Source organism: Lontra canadensis, unplaced genomic scaffold (genome assembly GCF_010015895.1).
Source record: "Lontra canadensis isolate GAN:19392208 unplaced genomic scaffold, GSC_riverotter_1.0 scaffold51, whole genome shotgun sequence".
NCBI lineage: Eukaryota > Metazoa > Chordata > Mammalia > Carnivora > Mustelidae > Lontra > Lontra canadensis.
Window position 1 is genome coordinate 3,416,901 of NW_022631045.1, and position 16,383 is coordinate 3,433,283.

Sequence of the window (16,383 nt, forward strand, 5' to 3'; positions counted from 1 at the left end):
AGAGGTTCTATGAGTCTAGATCTATGGAATTTTCCTTCACACAGCTTTTTCTGCAACTGCATGTTCCCTTAATATTTGTGCAAACTAGATCAGAGTTTTTTGTTTTTGGGGTTTTTTTTTTTTATAATGTTTTAGTGATCAATTCCTTTTGTAAATGAAGTTTCCTAAAGAATTAAATGTCTTAAAGGAGAAGACTGGATCTGCTGAGGTCGAAGACAAGCAAGGCTGGAGCAGATGGAGTTCTGTCTGCTCTGTCTCTCCCTCCCTCCCCTTGTGGGCCTTCAGGCATCACCAAGGATCTATGGGACCTGGTTTGAAATCCACTGGCCTAGATCAGATTGGCCTCTGTCCTGAGAATGAGACTTTGTGGGAGGAACAGAAAGCTTGAGATAGGAAGGATGACTGCGTTGTCCTGTTATTTCACCTTCAGGCAGATGGGCATCTAGCTCTAGTGTTCCAGTGTTTCCATTAGGAAAAACTCGAGTTCATATCTGTAAGGTAGGATATTAGATTGTGATTTATCTCGAGCCACTTATACTCCCATCTTTAAATTTCTTCAGAGTTATACCGTTTCTGAAGTTAGATTCTCCTCAGTCTCCTCAGTTTTCTGTGTTGTAAAAAAAAAATTACAAAAAAAAAAAAAAAAAAAGGATGCCAGAGCAAAAAGGTTTGAAAAGGCACTTGGCAAAGTGAATTGGAACATAATTTAGAATGTCTGACTACATTACCTTTTATAATTAGAACATTTCATGATTATAAATGGTTGATTATAAAACCTCAGCCAACCTGTCAGCCAGATACCTTCAGAAGCTCAAAAAAGAGTACTTTTTAATCCTGAAAAAAGCCCCACCTCCACAACAACGTAAGGTAAGATTATACTCCCATGTCCCAAAAGAGGAAAGAAAAAAAAAAAAAAAAAAACAGTGGTCACTGAAGAGTCAAGGTAGATGTATACCCTCAGCTCCTACTGGCTACTGCAGATATGGAGGGCACTCTGCTTGAGCTCTAACTTCTTCCAGCTCAGACTCACTGAATTACAGCAAGTCCCTGCAAGTCTCCCAATGCACTAGTCCCCATCAGCTGCAGGACAACATTTCAATTCCTGACCCAGGAGATGAGACCCACCAAGATAAACCATAGTTCTATGTATCTGCATACTTCCATTAAAATACCTTTGACAAATATTAGTCAAGACTTAATAGGTTCCATGCTAGTTGAGAGGATATAAACAAACAAAAAAAGGCACAACACTGAGAAGCTCTCAACTTTAAGAGGCTGGGCTGACAAGTACACAGGTAACATATACCCTGACACTGTAAACATAAGACACGAAACAAGGGATGGGATAAGTATGATAAGGTTGGAGACTTCCACGTGTAACAATCTTGTGCTAGGTGTTGAAAAAGCACACTTATTTTTATTTTTATTTTTTTTTTAGAAATAGAAAAGATAGCCAAGTGGAGGGCAGGGCAGTGGGGTGACAGGTGCAGGGAGGAAGAGTGAGTTCCAAGGACAGGGAGTAGCCTATCTAGAACTTTGTAGAGAGACTGCCAGAGGTTTTCATCCCCAGCAGCTTCTAGGGCAGTTTCAGAGCATCTGTAGGAGAGGAGACTCTAGCTTCCTGCTCTGTGGCCGCAGCATGAGGCTAGCACTCACCAAGGCACTGGAAGCCCCCCATCCCGCCCCTGCACACTGGCCGCTGAATGCTTAGCCTTCAGCCCCAGAGGGAGTAGTTCCCAATTTTGAATCACAACCTATTTTTTCTTTTGCTATTTTTATCCTCCCAATATATATTTTCTGCAGTTTTAGTGAGATATAATTCACAGGGAACATTGTATTAGTCCAAAACACACATTTAATATAGGTTTATACCTTGAAATGATCATCACAGTAAGTTTAGTTAACAACAATCACCTCATACAGTTACAAAAATGTTTTTCTTGTGATGAGAACTTTTAAGATTTGCTCTTTCGGCCTTCTGCAAACATGTAATACAGTATCACCAACTATAGTCACTAAGCTGTATATTACATCTCCAGAACTTGTCTTCTTATTGGAAGTTTGTACCTTTTGACCACCTTCACCCATTTTACCTTCCTCCCTCCCCCACCTCTTGCAACCACCAATCTGTTCTCTGTATCTATGACTTTGGTTCATTCAGATACCACGGAGAAGTGAGATCATAACTGCATTTGTATTTTTCTGTTTATTTCCTCCAATATAACATCTTCAAGCTCCCATCCATGTTGTTGCAAATGACAGGACTTTCTTCTTTTTTACAGCTGCATAATATTCCATTATGTGTCTATGTGTACACAGACATAATACGTTTGTCACATTTTCTTTGTCCACTTACCCATGAATGGACACAGGTTGTTTCTATGGATTGGTTTTTGTGAATAAGGCTGCAATGAACATCCAACAGCCAGTATGTTTAACTTACTTCCCCTGTTGAATTATCTCTGCTTGAAGTGCCTAGAATAACTCCTGTTATCCTGGCTGGACATTGACCAATATAAGCTCCTAGTACAGTGTTATTACTGAATAATGAAAGAACTAATGAGGATGTGCTTATTCTCAAATTACCTAGTTCTGGCAAAGAAGTCATGCATTTACAGTGACATCGTGAGAAGAACATCATCATCAAACAATGGAGGATTTCCTGAAAAGGGGAATGACCATAGCTTCATTACAACCATATTAAGCTACAATGGAGATTTTATAATCCTCTATCAACATTCTCCAACATATAAGAAGAAAGAAAATTAGACACCATTTTGGATTTGGATATTATGAACTGCAAAGTACACCCTATTTTCTGTCAAAAAATGTAAAGTCCCAATGGAAAGGTCTTATACATTCTACTATAAGCTTCCTTAATCTCTAGGTTAACTTTGGTTGTATTTTTACACAGCCATTGGAGGTGAAATCAGAGTTATCTGCAAACAGTTTTCATCTTCAATGAGGGCATAAAGTTTAAAATGTACAGAAAATCATGTATTGACTATACAGCATTTGAGGCTATTAGAGCCAAAGTGAAGAGACTACGCTTTTCTGTGAGGGGACAATTTTGTCAGTAAGCTCTGGCAAGCAAAGATCAGACAGGGGAATTAGAGGGACAGTTTGATTTCTTAGGGAGATCAATGAATATGACAGGTTAATAGATGGCACACAGCTGGTGTCAGGTTCAGAAGAAGTGATGACAAGGGACAAAGGAGAGGACAAGACAAGCATTTATAGAAGCAGAGTCCAGTTCTGTCTGGAAAATCAGAATGCCCTGGGGGAGAAAGGAGTTAGCAGTTATCTTCCCTGGGATAAGCAGAGCAATCAAAACATCTTAAATATTCAGAGGGCCCCCTAGGAATCCAGCTACTTTCTCCTCAAGGCCACAAAGACTTCTCCAAACAGTAGTCAATGCAGTGAAAATGTCAGCCATGGTTTTTGGATGAGTCTCCCTTGTGTGACATGCTCTCCTCCAGAAGACAAGAAGGTGTTCCCACCTGGTGAAGGTCAGGGGCAGGGCAATATTTTTCTCTGTGGCCATTACCCACTTATGGGGGGCAGCGTAACTGAGCAGGAAGAAAATAATCTTAAAAACCAAATATACCTGACCTTAAATTCAGTCTCTACCATTCAAGTAATTCAGTATTGATTAACCTCAATTTCCTTTGTCTTAAAATGAGACTAAATATCTCCAGCCAATGATCATTGAAGGCTTTAAACAACACAATGGTGATGATAATGCAAATGGTAAAAGCAAACATTTGTGTACAACTTACTAGCAGACACCATTCTGAGTGCTGTACATGTCAAGTCAGATACATATTTAAGATACAAAATGTTTATAAAGTGCCTGTATAATACCTTGCACATTAGGACTGCCTAATAAATGGCAGCTATCTAGCTGATGGAAGTTGGTGGTGGCCACTTCCCCTTGAGTTCCAACTGCTAAGGCCATGAGTACATTAAAGTGGATATGTCTTCTCAGGCTCATGCTTATGGGACTTAGAGCAACAGCAATTCTTATCTAAGGACAGCGTGATCTAAGCAGAATTTAGACTACCTGCAAAAAAGCAAAATCTCTTTGTTGATATTATTCTCAATATACTATACAGTCTCAGTCATGTAAGGGAAAAAATATGAGTACCATCAGGAGGGTATTGTGAGGCATGGTGAATACTGAACTTGGGAGTAAAAATTTTTAAAAACCAGTAGTACAAACTTTTGGAAGTGCTTATTAGAAATAAGAGTGCAGGGACGCCTGGGTGGCTCAGTTGGTTAAGCAGCTGCCTTCGGCTCAGGTCATGATCCCAGCGTCCTGGGATCGAGTCCCACATCGGGCTCCTTGCTCGGCAGGGAGCCTGCTTCTCCCTCTGCCTCTGCCTGCCATTCTGTCTGCCTGTGCTTGCTCTCTCTCCCTCTCTCTCTGACAAATAAATAAAATCTTAAAAAAAAAATAGAAATAAGAGTGCATTTGCAAATATCTTCTCCCATAAAGAACTTCTTAAACTCAACACCCAAAAAAATAGGTAATCAAGTCAAAAAATGGGCAGCAGACACTTCTCCAAAGAAATCATACAGATGAAAAACAGACACATGAAAAAGTGTTGTCATCATCATCCATCAGGGAGATTCAAATCAAAATCACATTGAGACACCACCTTACACTAGTTAGAATGGCAAAAATCGACAAGGCAAGAAACAACGAATGTTGGAGAGGATGTGGAGAACGGGGAACCCTCTTACACTGTTGGTGGGAATGCAAGTTGGTGCAGCCACTTTGGAAAATAGTGTGGAGGTTCCTCAAAAAGAGCTACTCTATGACCCTGCAATTGCACTACTGGGCAGTTACCTTGAAGATACAGATGTAGTGACAAGAAGGGCCTTATGTACCCCAGTGTTCATTGCAGCAATGTCCACAATAGCTAAAATGTGGAAAAGAGCCTAGATGCCCTTTAACAGATGAATTGATAAAGAAGATGTGGTCCATATATACAATGGAATATTACTCAGCCATCAGAAAGGATGAATATCCAACTTTTGCATCAACACGGATGGGAGTAGAGGAGATTATGTTAAGTGAAATAAGTCAGAGAAAGTCAATTATCATATTGTTTCACTTATTTGTGGAACATAAGAAAAAACACGGAGGACATTAGGAGAAGGAAGGGAAAAGTAAAGGGGGGAGAAAACAGAGTGGGAGATGAACCATGAGAGACTATGGACTCCAGGAAACAAACTGAGGGTTTTAGAAGGGAGGGGGATGGGGGGATAGGTGAGCCTGGTGATGGGTATTAAGGAGGGCACAGATTGCATGGAGCACTGGGAGTTATATGCAAAAAATGAATCATGGAGCACTATGTCAAAACACTAACGATGTACTATATCGTGACTAACATAACACAATAAATAAAAAAAAAAGACGGCAGAGAAGAAGAGAAGATGCTAACTGAGAGGGGGGAGTAAAAGTACCAGGATGCAAGGGAAAGAATTTATGGAAGATAACTGAAATGGCAATCTCATAGTAATCATGGGTGATGAATGTATTCAAGAAGAATCAGAGGTTTAAACTATGTATCAAGATGTCACAAACTCAGGGCGCCTGGGTGGCTCAGTTAGTTAACTGACTACCTTCACCTCAGGTCATGATCTCAGTGTCTTGGGATCCAGCCCTGTGTAGGGCTCCCTGCTGAACAGGGTGTCTGCTTCTCCCTCTGCTGTTCCCCACAGCTTATGCTCTCTCTCTCTCTCAAATAAATTTTCTTTAGAAAAGTCACAAATTCATAGAACATGAAGACAAAATTAGAGCAAGCATCAATCTCTAGAGAATATATGCCATATTCATTTTTATAAATAATGTTTAGAAAGCACATACACAAATATTTACAGAAATAGTGCGAAGGTGCACTGGCTTTGGAGTCAGGCTCTTAGACTCTAACAAGTTGCCTAACATGCCTCAAGTTCCATGCCTTTGTCTACTAGATGGAAATATTAATATCTGCCTCCCAGAGCTGGATCTGTTTACCAAGGTGATATATGTGACAGACTAATCTCTACACAGTAGTCAGTCAATAAATGTTAGCTCTTTCCCAACTTAAATTATGTAAGTTCTTCAATAATAACAGCTGGATAAAACATTCCCAAATCACTGGATTAAGAATACTACTTTGTGGGCCCTTCCTAGTAAACCTTAGATCAATGTGATAGCACTTGGTGGTGGGGGAGGAGATGTTTGGAATTTTGTATTATATGAGTAACGTTAATTAAAATTTGACAAATCGTAAGAAGAGTCAAAATCTATAACCAACTTTTTTCATCAATTCTCTCTAGAATGCAGAGTATTTTTAAATGACTTTTAACAGGCCTAATAGGAAGATGAACAAAAAATCAGAATTAGAGAACTATACCACGATAATTTAAAAACAACCCTTAGTAATTGATCAACTGTCTTAAGAGCAGCAAGACAAAAGAGGACTCTAGAACAGGGCATTGGGAATAGGTAATAAACATGCCACTTCATCACATGCAGAAACCAAACTCTGTATTGGGCACAATCTACATAATACGTACTTCTGCAAAAATAACATTGCAAATGAGAACTAGTAAAACTCCTATGAATGTATTGCATGAATATCTCATTAGATAAGGAACCGTGTATTACTCAAAGAGAATTTCACAGGACTGCTTGAAGGTCAGCAGGCAGGGCTTTGGGAGGGGCGGTGGACAAGGTCTAAGGAATGCGGTATAAAATGGTGTAGGAGGAGGTCTGTGCAATCTCCAGCCATCACAGGGTCTCGTCTGGGACTATACACTTATACCTACACTAACATCTCAGCTAGGGTGCCAAGGACTAGGCAGAAAGGCTCCCCGTGGGTGTCAGCTACCCTGGCTACAGAAATGCTTTTCTAAGACTGCTCTCCAATCGAAAGAACCCTTTCACTGTACAACAAACCTGTAGTTTGCTTCACTCCGCTCTCAGCACCCTGGTTAGTAGAGCTGTGAGGCCACAGCACAACATCTCTCGTACAGTGGGTCCACTGCCAGTCCGAACAGTTCTCACCTTGTGCTTTCTAGGTTGCCTGGTCGGAAACTACCCGGAGTGATACAGGTGTCTACATCCACCCGCCCACTTTACAAGGAAAAATCTTATCCCACCGAAGGGTTATTTTGTGTGTGTGTTTTAATAATAAAGTGTCTCCTATTTTTCTAATACATTTGCCATGAATCACTTTAAATAGCAAATATTTTCTTTAGATCCTTTTCATGTAGCTAGCAATAACTTTATATTAAATATGATTTAATACTATTCACATTTTGAATAAAGAGAACAGAGAAGGACTGACTGACCTTTAACTAGTTATACCTCATAAGTCTAGCTGGGAATAAAAATTCCCCTATAATTCCCTTCACCTTTCCATATGAGATGTTTATTGAGCAGTTACTATGTGCTCACATTGCCAAACATTAAATGATTGAAACAATTAAAATCTACCTCATTTCCCAAATCTCTATAAACAAAAAATGAAAATATGTGGGAGCTGTAAGAAGATGATTAAGTGATAAATATTACTTTTTGATCATAAATCAAAGAACAGCTTTATTGACCATATATTATATGCGACAACATAGTATATTTATCAGAAGGCAACCTAATGCAATTTATCTGTCTCACAACTCTACACACACACATATACACACGGACTTAGAAGTCAAAGAATCAGAGATTTAAATTCTGGCTTTGTCAATGTAATAGCTGCAAACTTGAACAATGTATTTAATTTCCCTTAGCTTTAATTTCCTTGTTTATAAAATGAGGATCAGGGGTTCCTGGGTTAATCCTCTGCCTTTGGCTCAGGTCACGATCTCAGGGTCCTGGGATCAAGCCCCGCGTCAGACTCTCTGCTCAGCGGGGAGCCTGCTTCCCCCCTCTCTCTGTCTGCCTCTTTGCCTAATTGTGATTTCTCTCTCTCTGTCAAATAAATAAATAAAATCTTTAAAAATTGAAAAAATAAAATGAGGATCGTAATACCACAAAGTATTATGTATTTTTATATAAGATTACATATATGTGTGTGCATATATATATATATATATATATATACACTATATATATGAATGAGGTAAGATAGCAGTCCACAACGATTGCTCAGGAAATATATGCTCCTTTCCCAATGTGCAAAGTTCTGTCCTGATAGCAAGGTTATGGTGTGCCCACTGAAGAGAATTATGAAGACTTCATAGTATGCTACATTTTTACCCTCAAGGAACTACCATTTCAGTAGAGCATGAAAGATGGCCATTCATGAAAAGTTAATTCATAATATTTTAGTATACAGTATATAGAGGCTGATGGTGAGATGCCCACCATATTTAAAGGCAGATTCTATATCTGAAATTAGACAAGTAAGACTGTACCCCTAATGGCTGAGCTGTGCTACATGTTGAGGGGGTTCAATACTAACAAGCATCAGCAACTGCAAACCCAAGGCACTTGGGGAAAACCCCCATCCAAACAGCAAGGCCAGACAGGACTGGGGGTTGTGGCGAGAGAGGTGTCTAGGACACTCCAAGGAGTTGAACTCACGTTCTGGCCAGTCAACTCAACAGCTGTAACAATTGACCTAACTTCCTTTGTTCTGATACCGGGCTCACAGAATAAGCCTTTTGATCGTAACTTGACTTCCTAGTAGGCTTTCATCCTGGGGAAAGGACTTACTGACCCATGGACACATGCTTTCCTTTCTGTTTGGAAGTTCTGTTTTCATTTTACACTCCACACTGTAAACTAGCAAATACCATAAGCTGCGATATGTTTCAACCACCAGAATCATTTCTCTTGAGACAGGACATCTCTGGGCACAAAGACAAAACCGAATGAGGCTCTGGACTACCAAACCATGACCAGATCCTAGATCACATAAGGTGGCATCTCTAGTCTTAGTAAATATTAATCAGCATGGTTTATGTTCCAGATTGATACTTCAAAATTAAAATCCATAAGAAAATAGCACTAGGAAGAAACACTCTCATTTCATGTTTTATCTACCTATCTATATGTATATATATATATCTATATATAGATATCCAAGCATAGATAGATAGATAGATAGATAGATAGATAGATAGATAGGATAGATCTCTGGCCACAAGCTTGTATCTTCCAACTATAAACCAAGAATGGTTATGTGATATACAAACCCAACACAGAGGTTTAAATAAACAAGTCCTTAAATAACAAGGAAAAATTAACACATACTAATTCTGTTGGGTGACATCCTGATCAATCAACTGGTGTACTGTTTTGCTTTATCTATTGATATTTTATCTTGACATGAGTCAAGAGCTGAAGTATCTTGTAGGCAGGAATTAGATTTATTTTCTTTATGTTAGTTTCACTTCCCTAGCCCTGAATGTACACTTGAGTATTGATATGTTTTTTAACATATTATAAATATGATATATGAAATACCTTATAGATTAAAACATTTTTCATATTTACTCAGGAAAAAATATGCAATGAATCAAACAAGTATCCAGGAATGTAAGTTGTGGTCAAACCAGTCTGTTAATTGCAATATTAAAATCTCTCTCTCTCCCTGTCTCTTCCACCACCTACCTCCTCTTTCTTCTTCCCTTCCTGCCTTCCTCCCTCACTCTCATTCTCCATCTCCTTTTCTCCCTCAAAAGCTAGGACCCACCCAATCTTGAACATAGCACTTTTTCATGTATAAACAACTTGTAGAGAAATTGAAGAGAGTAAGTTTTCTTAAGACTAACAGTGAACAATCATGGACAGGCTGGAATATCGACCACAAAAGATTTTAATTACACTGATATCGATTGGGATAATGGCAATTTAATTATAGAAAAAAAATAGAAGTTTTGTCCTCAAGAATAAAAGTTCTGGTTTTTGTTCCTTTGAGTTTCTTTGCATAGTCTTTATGGAGAGAAGTGGGGTTTTTTTTGGGGGGGGGTATTTATTTTTTCTCCTGGATCTTTCCTTAAAAATTCAGCCAAGTATGATAAACCAGATTGAAGTTGGGGAGCATCTCAAATCTAGTTATCAACTTATTATTTGATTTGAAATGCTCAAGAGAGTATGCCGCTCATGAAGAGAAAGAATGCAAGCATTTCTGACTTTGGGAAAGACGACTTTGAAGACTTTGAGAGAATGCAAAGTGCCCTGAGGAATGTTGATTGGAATTCTATAAGGTATGAGAAATTTACTGCACATAAGTAAGGAATTGAGCATTTAGGAAATAATTGGAAAGGCTAGCATTGAAATTCAACTGAGACAAGTAGTAATCACAGCACTGAATTTAGAATGAAAGAGTTGAATGTGAAATAAAATACGAGAACACTCCCTAAAAGACCATTAAAGGCAGTGCTTCAGTTGAGGGGGTCTTAAAAAATTTTTCTTGTCCATGATACAGTTTATCTTAAAACATCGTGTACTTCAAATCTGCAAGGAGGTGAATACTTCATTATGTTGTAGTATTACAGAATGTAAATATATAGCCTTTGATTAAACACTACTTTAAGTGAAACCTATTTACCCAAGAGAAATCGATGTAGAACACCTGGATCTTTGAAAAGAATGGACTAGTCTAAAAAACTTCTCATAACTACAAGTAACAACCTTTATGACGAGAATTTTTAAAAACTGGTCATCATTGGATGGAATTGAAATTTGCTTCAATTATGGATTTGGGGGTTTTTTAAAAGATTTTTTTAAAGGTTTATTTATTTATTTTAGAGAGAGAAGGGACACAGAAGGGCAGAGGGAGAGGGAGAAGAAGAGACGTAAACTCCCCACTGAGTGTGGAGCCCAATACAAGGGCTGGATCCCAGGAACCTGAGATCATGACCTGAGTCGAAATCAAGAGCTGGATTGCTTCACCGACTGAGCCGCACAGGCATCCGTGGATTTGGTTTTAATGGCATTTGTTAGAATAGGTTTGACACCAAGTGAGATGAGATATATATATGTGTGTATATATATATATATACACACATATATATATTACAGTTATGTAGTTATTAACTATATTAAATTATATACTAAATTATAAGTGTATATATATAGTTATGATAGAAATATAAATACAGGAGCACCTGGGTGGCTCAGGGGGTTGAAGCCTCTGCCTTCAGCTCAGGTCGTGATCCCAGGGTCCTGGGATCGAGCCCCTGCATCAGGCTCTCTGCTCAGTGGGGAGCCTGCTTCCCCCTCTTTCTCTCTCTGCCTGCCTCTCCACCTACTTGTGATCTCTGTCAAGTAAATAAAATCTTAAAAAAAAAAAAAAGAAATATAAATACATGCAGGACATGACAACTCTTGAGGGTGAACATAAAATATTTTAAATATATTAGAGCTCAGAAACTTCCTTCCCCTTCTAGTCCTTTCTAACTTTTAAACCTCACTGTATTTTGTTCTTTTATTTTGGTTTCTATTCCTTCTTTATTCCTTAAGTCATTTTAGGCATGTGTGTTTTATAATGTCCTTCAGATTTTTTACCCAAGTTCTTAGTATGTCACTTCTGGATCTCCACAGTGGATTACTTCCTCCTATGGTTTATAACTTTTACCAGGGGCTGTTTTAACTCTAGGAGTTCTGTACTAGCTGGGTTGTAGAAAAATCCCAACAGAGGAGTGATACATTTGCTTCTTGAGGGAGATTCATGGGTTTTACCAGTGTGGGACTAATTTTTTTCCCTTAAGATTTATGTATTTACTTTAGAGCACAGTGTGGAGGGGCAGAGAGGAAGAAAGAAAGAGAATCTTAAGCAGACTCCCTGGTCGAGCATGGAGCCTGAGGCTCTCATGACCCTGAGATCACAACCTCAGCCAAAACCAAGAGTCAGATGCTCAACTGATAGCACCACCCAGTCACCCCAAAGGACTAATTTTTATAATAAATTTCCTGGCTTGGGGAATTCCACATCATGTCAAAATATCCACACATAGCACCACTGGTGGCTTTGTTAGCTCGTGGGAAACTTTGTCCCACCCCCAGAGCTTCAAGGAGAGTACACAGAACCTCAGTGAGCAGGCAGCACTTTCTGGAACCAGCCTTATGCAAGAGTCTTAATTCAAGCTCCACATCTTACACAAGCCAAGGTTCCTACCTCCCGTCCCCATATGGTTGTTAGAAACTCAGCCCCTGAGCTCCTGTAACCAGGAGTGTTAGGTCCCAGTTTGCCGGGACATCAGCTGGGATGCTCACTGCTCTGGCTTTACTCACTGATGTGGGCATTTGGGTTTTCCTTTTCTTTTTTTCCAAGCTCAGTGTTTACATATCTAAATTCTGTATATATTCCATTTTGTTCATATGCATTTAGATTTTTATTGCTACTAGGAAGAGGGCTATGTTAAATGAGTATTCTGTGTTGCTAAAATCAGAAGTCTCCTGATAACGGGGAGAACAGATTTTTCATAAAAAAGCTGTCAAGAAGGAAAGAAAAACTCCCCAAGATTTTATTCAAAGTTGTCATGGCATATGTATTTAAAGCCCTTCAAAATTATAAGAAAATGTGAGTATGAGAAAATCTTATCTAAAAAGACTTATTTAGGTCTAGTACCAGCTATACACCCAACATGATTTTCTTCTACCAAAAAAAAGTAAAGACATCGGTGCTGTGGAAACATAAATATGTGAATTGTTGGTGTAATTTAGTTCAATCCAAGATCTGGACTAAAACAGTAGACTTTCATCGTTCTTACCAAGTGCCTATTATAAATCCTGTAACCTAAGAGAGGCCAGGATGCCAAAATGAAATCAGGTGGGGTGGTGGCAGGAAAGGATTACAAGGTATGAGATTAGAGTCTGGCCCTTTTTTAATAGAAGCTTTTAGGGAGTACACAGCAGCAACCAACTACCACCAAATATGTCAGTGAAGCATCCCACAATGCCAGAACCACACAAGGCAGTGGCAGCAGCAAATCAAAGTGCCAGGCAGGCAAAGAAAAGCCGGAGTCTGACACCAGGCATGAGTGACAGAGCAGTGAGCAAGGTATCAGAAAGGCATCCAGGAGGCAAATCTGTTCTGACAGCAGACTTGGGATGGTAAACAATTTCTGAAGTTCTAATCTGGCCTTTGGTTCCATCCGATGCTTAGGATGAGAAGCGCCCGATCCTTAGGCATAACCATAATTTACCTCAACAACGCTGGTTCTACTGCCGTCACAAGATCACCCCCAAAGTGCAGGCACCCAAAATACACATCAGCAGGATTTCCATCAGATACAGCACAGAAAAGCCCTTTTTCTAATACTGACCAAGAGAGGACCAGACTTCTGTCCAACAAGTTTTTCATTATAATTAAATACATCACTTCCAGTAATCATAGTGTGTAACCCCCACTGAATGTGCAAATAAATGAATATATATATATATATATATCACACACACATATATATGTGTGTATATATATATATATATATATCAAAGCTTAAAGCTAGAAGAAACCTTGTGGAGCATATTTTCAAATACCTGAATTTACAGAGAAGGAAATTCAGGTCCACAACTTGATGTGGCTTGGTCAGCGCTATTCCGCTAGCTGGCAGCAAGGCAAATATGGCAGAACATATGCTAGGACTGAGTTTCCTGACTCTCCAGTCAGTAGTCTTCCCAGCAGGGCAACAATGAATTTATAATTTCTGTAGACTTGTGAAGAGGGTGGAATTCATCATAATTCTCATAATCCTCAGCTATTACCTTAGTCCATATAATACCTTTCCCTGATACTCTTTTAATTTTTTAAAAGATGTTTTCTCCTTATTCTCCATTTCCTATCCTCAACACAGGAATTCATGCAAATGTGACCAATATATGATCTTGAATATGTACATTTTCTTTGCCCCTTCATCGTACACGTGCTTCAGTGTGCACGAATGTGGTTTTAAGTTCCCTCAACGGTATGGACACAGTTTGAGTTCTTACTCCTCTTCCTAAAATCTACCTTTTAGGAACAGACCATTGTGCTGTATGTACTTCCAATTCATTGTTTCTAACCATTGCCTACTGTTAGTTAGTAAATGTCTACCACATTTTAGTTATCCACTACCACTGGTAACAGAATTTAAGATCTTGGAGCTGTTGAATAATTTCCTATTAATGCCTTGTTTTTCCCCTCTGAAATTCAAATATCATTACAATCTGCAGCCAGATTCTATCATCCAATAGGGCAGGTTTCCTTATAACGTATAAGTCCTTACAACATATAAAGTCTTATGAGCCTCCCGTTTACAACTTATGGAATCTTTTGTTCAATGTGCTATTTCTTAAATATACCACTAATAGTTACAAACAAGAATTTGGGCTATGAACACATCATATCTAAATGGTGTGGGATATAAATTCTCTTTAAGATTAGAAATATGCTTTGTGTTACGTTTACTTGTGTCAATTAGCACTAAATTTATTGGTTCAGCATAGAAAAAAAGCTTTAAGATGTATGGGAACATTATTTGCCAATTAAAATGCTAAAAACATAAGTCAATTAATGACTTTAGTCACAAATAAATAATGAGAAAGTATTCACAGTACAACGTGTGGGAGCAAATATTCAAAACAAACAATTAGTGATTCAGTATCCCAAAGACTAAATATTGCTAAATATTACCAGACCCCCAACATGAAAAGAAAAAAGGTTTTTTCTCTTAGTTAGGATACTTACTCAAATCTTATTATGTATTCTTTCTAATAATGAACGATGCATTATTTTCTTATCCTTCTAAACTGGAACTTAGACAAGGAATGAGAGGACATCAGGCATGCAAAAGATTGAGAAGGATGAAGACTGAGGACAAGCAGCACACAGCATGGAAGACTAAGAATTATGTCATCCGTATTTAAGAGCTACATTAACATTCTGCATGAACCCAAAACACTGACTATCAGGAAAGCTGTGAGTTCTAAACGGAACCCCTTGTTTAACTGATGTATGACTTTAGGTTAGTCATCCAACCTCCCAAGAATATCCTGATCCTCTAACAAAGAAAGAAGGGACATGACCCGCTTGACATAACATGTTGTGATCATACAACCCAGTGACACTAAAGCACTAAGAGTAAAAATAACTTCATTATTTGAATATTCATACAGAATGACTCATAACTGAAGCTGATGTGCTGACCACCAAGAAGGAAATATGAGTAATATGGAAACTGGTGCTTTGGGTGTTTGAGAATTTTCCTTTGTAGTTAACTTTCTTTTTACTGAAGTTGATGTGTCATGACTTACGACTCATTTAGGGTAGGAGAGTATTTAAAGACATAAGAAAATTATTTAAGAAAATTATTTAACAAGATTATAAGGCTAATACACTCTAAGCTGCCAATCCAGAAATGTTCCTGGCTACTCTTGGAATGTAGGGTTCTGTGTGCCTAATCACAGAAGGCGGAAATATTCATGGGGCACCTGGGTGGCTCAGCTGGTTAAGCATATGACTCTAGTAACAACCCCAGTCATGATCTCAGGGTCTCAGATGGAGACCCACACAGGACTCTGCACTCAGCTTGGAGCCCTCCTTCTCCCTCCCTCTCTGCCCCTTCCCCTGCTCATGCTCTCTCTCTCTCTCTCTCAAATAAATAAAATATTGGGAAATATTCCACTGAAATGACAGAGCAAGCTTGAAGCTGTCTACACAAAAAGAATATCTCTATACCACCCACCCTTCAAAAGATACATACACACACATTCACAAGCGCTCAGGCACGCACACAAACACACACACACACACACACGAATTAGGGGTAAAAAATCAAGTTCCAAAAAACAGCTTAAAAGCACGAATGGGAAAATGCTGGTAATAAAAATGATGTGAGAAAAGGTGAGAGGCTTGGAGGACAGATCCGGGAGATAAAGTGCACATTACAATGAATTTCAAAACAGAAGCAAGAAGCAATGAACATGTAAATAGTACAAAAAACAAATCTACCAGTAAAATAAAGAATTGGATTTGCAAGTTGAAAAAGACTTATTCCTTGAAGAATTCAAGATAGAATACTCCTTTCTAGATCTATCTTGGCAAAACATTTGAATTATAAGGCTTTTTAAAAAGCCAATAACCATAAAAATAGGAAAAACTAAACTTACCTACAAAAAATTAAGTGGTAGACCATAAGAAGTAAGAGGAGAAGAAAGTATACAAATTTTCTACCTTACACTGTGTATGTAAAATGGCCATTTGGCCGATTACAATTAGAAAAACCCAAATTCAGAAAAGTTTTTCACTTAAAGGTAATAATAAATACAGTATAAAGAAGTTGCATGGCTTCCAAATCATTAATGACAAAACGAGGAAGAAAATGTCATCAGAGAAAAATGAAAGTATAAAAGTAAAAAAGTGAGAGATATGGCACAAAAAGTATTAGAACAGCATC